Here is a 14,642-nt window from a genome sequence, read left to right as displayed (position 1 = left end):
CTTATATCACATTGTCCTGTTTTATTTTTCATGATATTAAATTATATTTTTTTTTGCTTAGCTATCTTCCCAAATAGAACATAAGCTTCATGATAGTAGGAAATTTATTAGATGATATTATTAAGTTGGAAATACTTCTGGTGTACAGTAGATATTCAATAAATACTCGTTGAAGGAATAAGTCCTGGGTATAAATATAAACTTTGAATAAAAATGAGTGCCTGTGAGCCCATCTGCAAATCAGTGAATACTTGTAAGCCTCGTTTTCTCCTCTATAAGAGATGCTAATAAGTGTCTGCTAAGTGTTTATTTACTCTTAGAAGTCTTAACAGTTACATGTTGTAGAGTTCTAAGCTATGAAACTTATATGAGTATATTCATATACCACAGCACCTGAACAAAGAGAGATGAATCCTTGTTGAAAAGAGGAAGACTGAAACTATCAACAATTCCCAGAAAATACTTCTAAGCTCAATACCTTGAAGAGCATGCTGTATTTGCAAAACTATTCTCATATTCTTATGCTTTCAGATCTCTCTCTCTCTCTCCCTCTCTCTTTCTCTCTCTCTCTCTCTCTTTCTCTCTCTCTCATGCACACACACATGCAGTCTTCAATCCATTCAAATCATTCAAAAGGCATACCCTTTGTTATTCAGGAGATAATTGTCCTAAAAAATATTCTTGTCATAAAATCCCCTTATTGCCTTTTCCAAAAATATTAAATGATAAGTTCAATCAATGTAACCTTAGCCCGTTAGCAAAACAAATTGTCCAAATGCTACTCATAAATGAAGATGAATGTCCAACACGCCAGCTTGATTCTGGTGTCCTCCTCAGTTCTCACTTGAGGTCCAATTCTGGAGGCATTGCTCTCTTTTCACTGAGCTTCAGAATGCAAAGAAATTCCGAGGATAAACAGCTATCCCACTTCTCAGCCCCCATCCAGTTTCCTCGGCAGCATTCTCCCCAGCTACTCTTCCTTGGATGGTATACATGCAATTTAAAAAGTAATGTCTTAGCAGCCTCCCCAGAATGCTATTTCTTAGGGAATGGTGCTCAGTGTTAGCTAGGCTCACCTTGGACTCTACAACCCATGGAGGGGTTGTTTCTGGAAACATCAAAAGAGTTCAGCCAGACATGGTGGCATGTGCCTGTAGTCCCAGCTACTCAGGAGGCTGAGGTGGGAGGATCACTTGAGCTCAGGAGTTTGAGACTGCAATGCACCATGATTCTGCCTGTGAAGAACCATTGTACCCCAGCCTGGGCACCATAGCAAGACTCTATGTCTTAAAAAAAGTTCCATCAGGGCACTTTCTTCTATAATGGTAAAAATTACAGTTCCTGTTTCCTGAGTGTTTTACCATGTCCCCTGCACTGTGTTTCACTCTGTATACACAAGAATCCCATGGGGAAGGCATTATTATTATTATTATTATGAGGAGGAGGATATTGAGACTCGTAAGTTCAGTAACTTACCAGTCATTAAACCACAAAGACAAAGCCCATATTTTTGACCACCACTGCATGTAACTGGGCCATGAACACTAAAACAGTGAGAAGCAATCAATCATCCGAAATTCCTTTGTGGTAACTTACAGGATATAAATTATAGACAACATGATAGGTGCTCGAGATTTATACTCAGTTATGTACTTTGACAAGCATTACAAAGATAACAAGTATATTAGTCAGTTTTTGTTAGGTTATGCTTCAGTAACAACTATCCCCAAATATCAGTAGTTTATAACAAAATAAATTTATTTCTTGTTCATGGTACGCATTAGCTGTAGGTCAGCTGAGGCTCTGCACCAAATATTTTCTCCATTCGGGGATTCATTCTAAGATGGGATAGCTACTTGGCAGAGAACAAAAAAGGAATTATGACAGGACCTTGTAATAGCCCTTAAAGCTTCTGCTTGGATACAGCATATGTTGTTTCTTTCCACAGCCTGTTGACCAAAACAAGTCACATGGTCCGAGTTTACATCAGTGGGTTAGAGAGGTATTCTCCTACCTCAGGGTAGGCAGTGCCAGTCACATAGCAATGGATGGGGAAGCAAGCTGTTACTGGGAGAAGAGCAAATAATTGGTAATAAAAGTATAAACTACCATAACAAATAGAGATGTAACTCTTGGAGGTCAGATACAATCAATATATCTCACCTATATTAATTGAAAGTATTCATTAATTGAAAGTGACAAATAACCCATAGTGACTTAAGCAAAAAGGTGGACTTTATTGGCTTGAGTTAATGAAGCTTTAAGTATGACTTGGCCTGGATACTCATGACATCATCAGGACCTAATCTCTCTCTCTCTCTCTCTCTCTGTCTGTCTGTCTCTCTCTCTCTCTTTTTCATCTTTCACCTATACTCTATGCTGGCTTCATTCTTAAGAAAGATGATTGGCCACAGCTTATGGCTTATAGTCTTGTACCTCTGAACCAACAAAAAAGAGCATGTGTCTGCTGACAGATTCTGCACAAGTCCCAAGATTGGCCCAAATTGGATGAGCTTGGGTCACTCACCCATCTCTAAATCAATCAATATGGCCAGAGGGTTCAGCGTTTTGATCGGCCAGTCCTGGGTCATTCCTGGAGCAGAAAGTGGGTCCTCCTGAACCCAAACACTATGAGTGTTGACTCTTTCTCTAAAATTCCTGAAATAACAAAACCTCTAAAGAGTTCAGTATTAATGAATTTCAAAGCATTCACAATAACTTGCATAAATAGTCAAACAGATTTGAGCGTCTGGCATTTTTACAATACTTACTAAAGCCACCATCTGTAACCATTTTTCTACTCATATTTTCCAAATCTAATTTGTCTTCATTACAAACAATGGTTAATAAGATGATATGGAAGATTAACTTAACATTTACTGAGTAAAACAGAGGAAATAGTATAAATGAAAATATTTGAAATATATATATATATTTATTTATTTATTTATTTATTTTTGAGACAGAGTCTCGCTCTGTCACCCAGGCTCAAGTGAAGTGGCGCTATCTCAGTTCACTGCAAGTTCTGCCTCCCGATTTTACGCCATTCTCCTGCCTCAGCCTCCCAAGCAGCTGGGACCACAGGCACCTGCCACCACGCCCGGCTAATTTTTTTGTGTTTTTAGTAGAGATGGGGTTTCACCATGTTAGTCAGGATGGTCTCGATCTCCTGACCTCGTGCTCAGCCTGCCTTGGCCTCCCAAAGTGCTGGGATTACAGGTGCGAGCCACCACGCCCAGCAAAAATATTTGAAATATAAACTAACCTACTTATTCAGGTCAGACCCAAAAAGATTTTTGTCCAGGATGCAAACCATATACTCATAGTCTGTTCTTGTGCCATAAAATCACTGCATACTGGTTTGGGTGGTTTTAATCAGGGAAATCTGTGTAGTGAATTACTAGTAAATTTTAGGTAAAACAATGGCCCTCAATTTAAATATATATTTCAACCTAGTCAGACAACAATAAAATATATTGTATGTCCATTTCATAGTTGAAATCATCACAATCCCTTTAGCATATCTTTCTTCTTGTGTTACTGAAAGTAACACTAGCAACACTAGTAACAAACAGGCCCCAAATTTCAATGCTAAATACAATAGAGGTTTATTCTTCATTAAGATAAGACTTCAAGATAAGACTTCAAGGTGGGTGTTCCAGGTTGACAGGCTGCTTCCCTCTATGCAGTGATTCAGGCATCCAGGCCTCTTCCAGGGTTTTTCAACCTCAGTACATTTGGGGCCAGATAATTCTTTGTTGTAGAGGGCTGTTCCATGTCACAGGATTTTAGCATATGATAATAGCAATGTTCCTGGCATCTACTTATGAGATACTAGTGACTCCTTGATTCACATTGTGAAGACAACAAATGTCGTTTGACTTTGCCACTTGCCCCCACGGAGCAAAAGTGCCCCTTGGTTGAGAGCCACTCATTTACTATCAAGCCTGGAATTAGTTTGGTTAATATTTCCAGTTGATTTCATTGTGTAATAAGGATTGAGAACCAATGTCTTCATCATTATCTCCATTCAGAAAAAGGAAAAAACACAATCTTTCTTAAAAGCTTTAGCTTAGAATAATCACACATCACTTTGATTCTGCCCATGACTTGAACAAGCAGTAGCCATGTACATGCCCTTTGCTCCATGCAAAGAGAAGAGGAGTGCTAGGGAATATAGTCCCTGGATGAGTGACAACTCTGTATGGAAGGGGAGCACAAATTTTGGTGGACAGAATCATCTCCGCCTTATCTCTCAACATTTCCCCTTTTGATACAGGACCCTATACCTCACGTATTTGGTGCCACCATTGCAGACTGTGCTAATAAGTGTCCTTCCTATAGATGTCGTTTTTAAGTAGGACTGGCAAGGTGAATTCCTCTCTTCCCTCTGCTATCAGAATGGTTGGGTTATGAGCTAGAGCTGCTTCTTACCAATAACGACAGAGTCCTTTCCATGTTCCAGGCACCATGCTAAGTACCTTACATATATTTTCTCATTTAATCCTTGCAACAACCTAAGAGTGAGGTGCCGTTAATTATGCCCATTTAACAGATGAATAATTTGACTAAGGTCAAGGGGCAGAGGTGGGATGCAAACCCAGTCTGTCGGATGACCCAAATTCATGCTCTGGTCTACCAAGCTACATTGATTCTGCACAGGAAAAGTCCATCTCTTTCAGAAGAAAGTAAAGCCAACGACAGAGAGTGACACAGCCCAGGGGCAGAGAGAGAGCATAAGCTCCAAGACCGACTCTCCTTCTGCCTTCCCATGGTGTGTTTATGCAGCCAAGAGATTCCTCTTTCTTTCTAAAGGGAGTTTGGATTATCTTTCTGTTCTTCGTAGAGAAAGTCCTGATTGCTAATGTCAGTAATAGCATTAACTCACACAGGTTCTCCTGTTCTGAAATGCAACATTCTAGTATTAAAGTCATTCAAGACAAAAGGCAGGATTGGAAGTTCTTGTCTCTACATTAAAGAGGAGTGTATTCTCTTAGGAATTGGCACTCAATGTGTCCTTAGTGGGGTTGGAATTTATTGGGGAACTTAACACAACCAACACTAGGGCCTGACTCGAGCTTCAACCTGGATGCTGAGACCAAGTGTATACCTTGCAACCACTTCTGGAATTTTACAATGCTAAACCCAATTTGGGTACCTAGATTCTTTCTTTCTTTCTTTCTTTCTTTCTTTCTTTCTTTCTTTCTTTCTGTCTGTCTGTCTGTCTGTCTGTCTTTCTTTCTTTCTTTCTTTCTTTCTTTCTTTCTTTCTTTCTTTCTTTCTTTCTTTTCTCTCTCTCTCTCTCTCTCTCCCTCCCTCCCTCCCTCCCTCCCTCTTTTCTTTTCTTTCTTTCCTTCCTTCCTTCCCTCCTTTTTTCTTTTTGACGGAGTTTCACTCTTATTGCCCATGCTGAAGTGCAATGGTGTGATCTTGGCTCACTGCAACCTCTGCCTCCTGGGTTCAAGCAAATCTCCTGCCTCAGCCTTCCAAGTAGCTGGAATCACAGGTGCCTGCCACCATGACCAGCTAATTTTTGTATTTTTAGTAGAGACAGAGTTTCACCATGTTAGTCAAGCTGGTCTCGAACCCCTGACTTCAGGTGACCCACCCACCTTGGCCTCCCAAAGTGCTGGGATTACATGTATAAGCCACCACACTCAGCTGATTGTTTCTTAGTACCTATTCTCTGTTGTGACTTTGACTACCATGCCCCTTGCAACACGTGTGAACTCAGCCTTCAGCTCTCATGATTGTTGTTCTATTATCAGTTGCTTACTTGAGGCAGACTACATACCTTTATCTGGGAACACTGACCCTTTCTGGATTCTCTATTTTTAGCCATCATCAGACATCCCCAATGCCAGCAACTTGCTTAGATTACTAGTCATGTTTTATTAGTATTCATAAAACTTGCTATTTTCTGTCTTACTGAACTTCCTTGCAGAGCTGGATCTGGTGCCCAATCATCTCCTCAGCCTAGTGACCACATCTATTTCTAGACCCTGGACCCACCCAACATAAACCACCTCCCTGTGGTTAACCATTCGTGGTGGAACATGATCACCAATAATTTCATCCAAGAAATACTATCATGGTTGGGTGTTGTGGCTCATGCCTATAATCCCAGTGCTTTGGGAGGCCAAGGTGGGAGAACCACTTGATGCCAAGAGTTCGAGACCAGCCTGGGCAACATATCAAGACCCTGTCTCTACAAATTTATTTAAAAAAATTAGCTGGGTACAGTGGTTTACACCTGTAGTCCCAGGCACTCCAGAGGCTGAGGCGAGAGAATTGCTTGAGGCCAAGAGTTTGAGGCTGTAGCAAGCTATGATTGCACTCCAGTACTGCACCCCAGTACTTATCATTACTATTGTACTACTATGTGCTTGGGGTCCCAAGATGAACAAGATATGTCATAGGATGACAAAACGTATCATACTCCTTGCTTGATCCATTCAGCAGTTTTTATGAGAACAAATTACGTCCCTCACGCTGGCGAGTGCTGATGATAACCATAAGCAACATAAACACAGCCCCTGCCATTGAGAGAGAGAGAGAGAGAGAGAGAGAGAATTCTAAAGAAGTAAGCAAATAAAAAGGTAAACTCATTACAGAGGCTGTAAATGCTAGGAGGGCGAATAAAGGGAGTGCTGGTGTAGAGAACCAGAGAGATCTACTTGGATACAGTAGTCAAACTTCTAGGACCTTAAAATGTTTCCTTACTTTGTACCTAACTTTCCATTCCAGTAACTAGGAATTTTCAGATAGCAGCCAGACCTGGTCTAAATGCAGCTCACAATGTGTTTTGTTTGGCTAGCAAAATAGTTAAAAAAAAAAAGATTAAGATGGGGGATGGTTTTCCAGTTTGCCCCAAGCCCCACCACTCCCTATTGCTCCCACGTGGCCTTGATTATATACTTATGTTTTCTGTCTTATTGGCTCTTAGCAGCATTTTGAGTTTGTAACTCTTGACCCCACCTCTCAAATACTTGAGGCAGTAAGATTGGATCTTGTACTGTACTTTACTCTCCCCTCATAATTTGATAAATTGACAAGTTTATTTGGCCAACAGTTCCCTTTTCTAAATGTTACACTGGAAATTAAGCTAAAAGTCATGCGTGTGAGTGCGAGTTTGTGCTTTTGATTGCGTATAAAAGAATGTGCATTGTTGGCTGCTTGTAAGATAAAATTTCAGTTTGCCGGTTCTTCAAGTAACAGCTCTTGCTTCGATAATGACTTCATCCGGTCACTTAAGAATCCTAATGGAGCACCTGAGACTGAAGATACAGAGATGGTTGCTGTGAATTATCCCTCATCTTTGAAACACTCATACATAAAACATAGAATATATGTCATACTTAGAAGACCAACAAGAGGACTAAAATGTAACTGGAAACGCTTACCAGCCATGAAGTGGTAGAGGTCTATTTAGAAAGCTTGCAAATAACTAAGCAGACATACAAGACATTCCAGACATGCTAGAAGGTTAGGTTGCCAAGCATCAGAGTTTGTCAAAACTTATGACTGCCTAAATGGAGTACTAAGGGTAATTATAGTTGTGCCTTCACTTTATGAAACCCTGAAATTACAAATCAGGTAAATTAGGGATGAGTGGTTCCCTGACAAAATGGTTTCTTCCAGGGTCGCAGAAGGGCAGACTGAATTTATGCACACAGCAAGGTCCCTCGATTCCTCCAAGAATGTATATTTGTATCGGATATATCTCATGCCTTCTTCCAGAAGGATTTACAAACAGTCTATACTGATCCACAAAATACAATCAGATGATGTAAATTAAAGTATGCATTTTTTCTCAAATCAAAGAGACCTGCCCAGGTTAGAATGCTGGTTTTCTGTTTAGCTAATAATTTTACTGTGTAAAGGGGACTAACACTTATTGAGCAAGCTACTGGCTGCCAGGAATTATGAGATGTTCATAACCCTTTAAAGAGGGATCGCTGGCCCTTGTTCACCAGTGAGAAACAGGCCCTCAGAGGTGAAGTGAGCTGCCAAGCTCACACGGGAGAAGTGCCAAAATCAGGATTCAAATGCAGGTCTTGCAAACTTTCACTCTGCATGTGGTCATACCACATGCTCTGCCGCCTCCCCAAGCATGCAAGATATAGAAAACAGAGATGAGAGGGAATCTTGATTGCCAGGTTCAGCTTCCTGCCAGGGCAGGATGTAATTGCAAGGCTAAGACTAGAGCCTATGATAAGCTGATACTAAACTTGTTCTTGGCAGACTGTCTTGGGACTTGTGGGGGGTAGGGCGGAGGAGGGGGAAGAGGGGGCTTAGGTCTAATCTCTGATCTCCGCTTGTTTGAGCATGAGAACACTTCCTGAATGATGGTCTTAAATAATTTAGTGGTCTTTGAGATATGTTACTGGTCTTCAGATGTTCATACCTGGAGACTTGGTTGGAATGGTGTGAGTTGCTGTGTCTGAACTTGGTCTTCGTTCCTCTTGTGAATCTAGCTGGAGGCTTGCATATCAGCACGTTATTTGGATGTGATGTCTCTCATGGTGTAACAGGTAAATTGTGAAAGCCTTTTGGCATTTTATTAATTGACTGTGTTGTGCTTAGGTTAAAAAGGAAACCAGCATCATTTGTTTGGTTTTGTATTTGTAACTTTAACCTTGTCTCTTTTCTTCTTTTTCTGTCTTTTTGTTCTTTTTGCAGAAGAGAAGTTCAGAAAATAGAATAAGATATGTGCTTTTACGTAAAGTTTTCTTTAATTGCAAATAGGGGTCATTTTCTTTCTTTTGATTCTCTCACTAGCTCTTTTAACCAGAAGAGGATTAGGTGAGGAAATGCTTTTGCTTTTTTATTTTAAAACATTTTTTTCTCATCTTATCTTTTTCTTTCTTTTTTCCTTTCTCTTCCTTCTTCCGTCTTTCAATATTGAAGGACTAGATGCTTTGCAGTTCTTCTCATAAAGTCAGCTATAAATTTGAGGACAAACTCCACAATAAGCTATGCTTCATTCTCTTCTTCATTTTCCTGGAGTGATCTTCATTTTGTCTGGGTAATGGCTGCATGGCTTCCCGACCTATTGTTTCTAGTGTTTGAACTCCCCTGGGACTGACTCTGCTTTGATTTTCCTTGCATTGGAAGTGCAAGCTAGTCTTTGTTGCTTTTTTCTCTTTCCTCCTATTGATCTTGCTTGAGACTAGTTTTACTGAAACAATTTTCATTGAGCTGGCGCTGCACCTTTAGGTGAAGAGGAATTTATTTTTCTGAAATCAGTCTCTCGGGGAGAGGTTTTTAGCATCAAAAAATTGTTAAGGAAATTCTGGCTCCTTCTTGGAGGGGTGGGGATGAATGAGGGTGGAGTTTCGGAGAGGGAAAAGGCTTCATTCTTTTTCATCCTATTACTAGGGCAGAAGCAAGCAACCTTATCTAGTGCTTCATTCACCCTAAAGGCATTGGCCAACATCTCTTATTATAGGCCTGGTGTGGTGGGGGCAGCTATGACAGAGCTCCCGTCCTCAGGGAACATATGATCTAGTGAGGAAGATGCACAGTAAATCCTTTAGCAAGCAAGCAAACAAATACAAATGGGAATATGGAAACCAAGACAGAAGCTACTGGTAGGTACTTGCGATGACACAGATACAATGAGAGGTAGGTGGTGACTGTGGGCTGCTGGAGCTATGGAAGTCTAAGACCTCTCTTTTGAGTTGAACCTCAGTGGTGAGAAGGAGGCGGTCCTGCAGAGGCAGGGGAGAGAGCTTTCCAAGTAGAAGGAAGCACCATTGCAAACGTCTGAAACAGGAACAAGCCTGGCATGTTTGAGAGACAGGAACTTGATGCTGTTTTGGAAGATAAGAGAAGCAAGTTTGTGGTAGAAAGAATCAAGGCATTCATGACAAAAAGCAGAACTGATGCAAAGATCTTAAAGAAAAGAGACTAACAAGATTAGAGACCCTGTCTGACTAGTGCTGAGAACTTCATGCAGCACATGATAGATGAAAGTTTTTAAGCTTTCATTGGGATATAATTTATAAACCATCATCTCATTTAAAATGTTTGTTCATGTTTAAAATATACAATTCAGTGGCTTTTAGTGTAATCCTATTAGGGCAACCAGCACCATAACCTTACTTTGGAATATTTTCATCATCCCAAAAAGAAACCCATACCCACTGGCAGTTACTTCCCATCTTCCCAACTCCCCCAGCCCTTGACAACCATTCATCCACATTCTATCTCCCTGGATTTCCTATTCTGGACATTTCATATATGTGGGATCATAAGATTGTGGTTTTTCTGACTGGCTCGTAATAATGTGTTTGAGGTTCAACCATGTTGTAGCTCTATCAGTACTTTATTCCTTTTTATCACTGAATAGTATTCTATTGTGTAGATAAATCACATTTTATTTACCTATCATCAGTTGATGGACATTGGGCTTGTTCTCATTTTTTGGCTCTTGTGAAAAATGCTTCTGTGAACATCTGTGTGCATATCTTGGGATGGACATATGTTTTTATTTCTCTCCAGTGGATACCTAGGAATAGAATTCTGGGCTATATGGCAACACTATGTTTATTTTTTGAGGAACTGCTAGACTTTTCCAAAGTCGCTGCACCATTTTACATATACACCAGTAATGTTTGAAGATTCTTGTTTCTTTCCACCTCTTTGCCAACATTTATTATCTGTCTTTCTTATTATAGCCATTCTAGTGGCTATAAAGTGGCAACTCACTGTGGTTTTGATTTGCATTTCCCTAATGAATAATGAGGCTGAGCATCTTTTCATGTATATATTTTCATTTATATATTTTCTTTGGAGAAATGTCTATTCAAATCCTTTGCCCATTTTTAGATTGGCTCGTGTGTGTGTCTGTGTGTGTGTGCGTGTGTGTGTGTGTGTGTGTATATATATATAATTTATATATTTCCTTTGGAGAAATGTCTATTCATATTTTTTACCCATTTTTATATTGGTTTATTTGTCATTGTATTAAGTTATAAGAGTTCTTTATATATTCTGCATATAAGTTTCTTATTAGATATATGATTTACAATATTTCTCCCAGACAGTAGATTGTCTTTTCACATTCTTGATAGTGTCCTTTGAAGCACAAAATTTTTAAAAATTTCAGTGATGTCCAATGTATCAACCTTCTCTTTTCCTGCTTGTGCTGGGTGTCATATCTAAGGAATTGTTGCCTAACCCAAGGTCACAAAGATTTATAACTGTCTTTTCTTTGAAGAGTTTTATATGTTAAACTTTTTTTTTTTTTTTTTTGAGATGGAGTCTTGCTCTGTCACCCAGGCTGGAGTGCAGTGGCGCCATCTTGACTCACTGCAACCTCTGCCTCTTGGGTTCAAGTGATTCTTCTGCCTCAGCCTCCTGAGTAGCTGGGATTACAGGCATCCGCCTCCATGCCCAGCTAATTTTTGTATTTTTAGTAGAGACAGGTTTCACTGTGTTGGCCAGGCTGGTCTCGAACTCCTGACCTCATAATCCGCCCACCTCAGCCTCCCAAAGTGCTGGGATTACAAGTGTGAACCACAGTGCCAGGCCTATACCTTAAACTGTTATAGCTATGTCTATGATATGCTTTTAGTTGTTTTTTCTATATGATATGAAGTAGGGGTTCAATTTTATTATTTTTCATGTGGCTATCCAGTTGTCTCAGCATGATTTGTTGAAAAGACTATGCTTTCCTTATGAATTGGCTTGGCACCTTTGAAGAAAATCAGTGGACCATAGAAGTTAATTTCTGGACTCTGAGGTGGGTACATTTTTAATTAGTGCCATCTTTCTAACATGATGTGAAGCCTTCAGAGAGCCAAGCTCTGGTTGCGTGGTAAAGCAACTGATAGCTGTCAGGTGAATTTTGAATTGAAGGGCCTTCAATTTCTCTGTCTATAAAATGAATTTTTGGACAAAAGCTCTGATGTTATTTACTCATAGAACTGGAAAGAGCCTTCAGGTAATTCTCAGATCCTTAACTGGGCTCCATTTTAACCACCCTTGACAAGGCAATATCTACTCCAAAGCTCCTTTCTCTGTCTCTCTTTTTTTCTCTCTTTCTTTCTCTCTTTCTTTCTTTCTTTTCTTTCTTTCTTTCTTTCTTTCTTTCTTTCTTTCTTTCTTTCTTTCTTTCTTTCTCTTTCTCTTTCTTTCTTTCTTTATTTCTTTCTTTCTTTCTTTCTTTCTTTTCTTTTCTTTTCTTTCCTTTTTCCTCTTAAAACATAATCTGGTGGAAGAGATGAAATTTTACAATGGGCACATTTAAATTAGGTGATGCATACAATAATACAAATAAAACAGAATGCATTTTTATTTGAGATCACTTAATCACAAATTCAAGGGTAGTGATTTCTCAATTTAGCAAAGTTTTTGAGGTAAGCTGTAAGAAACATAGATATTGGGTATTCATCTTCCCAGGTTCATGCTTCCTCTCTCCGTGAATCCTCTCCCTTTGTCTGTGGGCCATCCTCATGTGGCTAGCACTCCAACTGCCTCAGCATCCCTGGACAGCCTCCTAAATTCAGGTTCCAAATGTCTTCCTGGATATTTGCACTAGGATGCCTGCAAATACCAAAGGACCCAAACAGAAGAGTGATCTTTTGACATCTTCTAAGAGGAAACAGATTATGAGTCCTGTGGATTTATCCACTGCCATAGATCTGTCTCATTCACTAGCTTTCAATTCTTCTTGCCTCCACCAGTTCTGAGATAGTGGAGTCTCCTGACCAATCTCTTCTCCTGTAGTCTCTTTCTCTTCGAGATAGACTGGGTTAGTTCTATTGGAAAACCCAATCTCTAGACTCCCAAATCTTCCTTGCCTATGAAATAAAATTCAAATTTCTTAGCTTAATATTTAAGATCCTTATCTATCTGATCCTTCATTTGCTTTACACGCCTTATCTCTGACTTTCTCAGTGTCATCTAAAGGAAAAAAAAAAAAAACTTTTAAAGATTTAAAGTTAGTTTTATTCAGAAGCCTTACTGGTGACTATAGACTCAGGCCTGTAGCCTGGGATTAGCCATTTAAAGAGGTTCTATGAGACTGCTCCAGCACAGCATTTCAGCCCAGTGTGCTCAAGAACAGGTGGTGGAGATTCAGTACATGCAAAATCACTCAGATTTGTTCAGAAATCACGTTAAAGCAGAATCACATCAAGGTTTGGGTATAAGAGTACATCTGGTTATGGATAACAGAGGCATAATCACTGACCCTGTCAGACGTTATCTTAAGTATAGAGAAAGGCAAGGTCTAGGGTCATTTATCTTTTAGGGAATATAGTGATTCAAACAAGAGACCTTGGGGGCAGGGACATGTTTTGTCTTTTATCGATCCTGTTTTGTCTTTTCAAAGTATCTTTCCGGAGAGTTGCATATCTTCACAGAGTCAGAGGCTTCGTGAAATTATTCTGGCAAGCAGAAATGAGCAAACATTGCTTCTTAACATTTGCTACTTTGCCTCACATCAGTATATGGGTTTTCTCTTCTAACCAAACTAATCTCTTCAGTGTTTGTTCAACATGCCTTGAGCCTTCCTGCTTCGGGGCTTCTTTTATGCTTTCCTCCCCATGTAGTATGTCTGCCACTGTCTCTCCCTTCTTCTTATACACATTTTCCCCCCTTTTCTTTCCAAGATTCAATGTAAATCCCCTTCTGCTCACTCCAGAGTGAAGTTATAGATTCAGTTCCCAAGACTTAATGGCTTAGTTACGTGACAGAGATTCAAACCAGCAATCCACAGGCCAAATCGAACTTACAAATATGTTTTCTTTTGTCCATATAGTGTTTTATAAACATGTTTTGGGGAGTTAAGCTATAAGGATGCAAAGGCATAAGAATGATACAGTGGACTTTGGGGACTTGCGGGGAAGAGTGGGAGGGGGCGAGGGATAAAAGACCACAAATATGGTGTAGTGTATACTGCTTGGTTGATGGATGCACCAAAATCTCACAGATCACTAAAGAACTTACTCATGTAACCAAATACCACCTTTACCCCAATAACTTACAGAAAATAATAAAAATAAATGTTTCGAATTAGTTGGCAACAGTTAGAAACCTGATGTTTCATATCAAAAACAACAATAACCAGATTTCCAGCCAACTTGGGAAAAATTCAGAGCAAGACTCTATATGATCAACATGGCAACTACATGCAATTGCTCTATTGAACTGCCCCATGTAGCCAATGTATGTGTATGTCCACCACCACTATGCATTGTATTCTAGAATGCATTATATCTCAACCTAGAATCATCTGTAGTTATTATATTCTAGAATACATATATCTGCATGTATTGGTGTTACAGAGATGCTAAATACATAATAGTGACGGCAGCGATGGGTTGTCTCATGTGGCTACTGCCATCACACTGGCTGCTGCAGGGAGGGCACAGGGAGGTGGACAGCCCCAAACCTGCAGCCCACTGCCCTGGGGGCCACCATACCGTGATGGAGCTGGGCTGGGTCGCACCAGGTGAGGCGGAGCTCTGGGTCACCCCGAGCACCAGGGCTACAGGAGGAGCTTGCAGCAACATTGCCCCTGCCCTGTATGCTGGCCCAGGCCCAGCAAGGACCTGGAGCCCCAACCCCAGGCTGTGAGGAGGCTGGGCCAGGTGCCATGCTCCATGGAGCCAGCAGGAACCAGGGACAAG

At 40.2% G+C, this 14,642-nt stretch overlaps 1 protein-coding gene across 1 annotated transcript in view; it reads left to right on the top strand.

Moving 5' to 3' along the window:
• LOC144339264 (uncharacterized) overlaps positions 1-14,642 on the top strand; it is a 102,690-nt gene that overhangs the window by 41,519 nt on the left and 46,529 nt on the right. The window lies entirely within an intron of this gene.

Source organism: Macaca mulatta, chromosome 2, assembly GCF_049350105.2.
Source record: "Macaca mulatta isolate MMU2019108-1 chromosome 2, T2T-MMU8v2.0, whole genome shotgun sequence".
NCBI classification, from domain to species: Eukaryota; Metazoa; Chordata; class Mammalia; order Primates; family Cercopithecidae; genus Macaca; species Macaca mulatta.
Note: the sequence above shows the minus strand (reverse complement) of the source record. Positions and strands in the feature narration are given on the sequence as shown.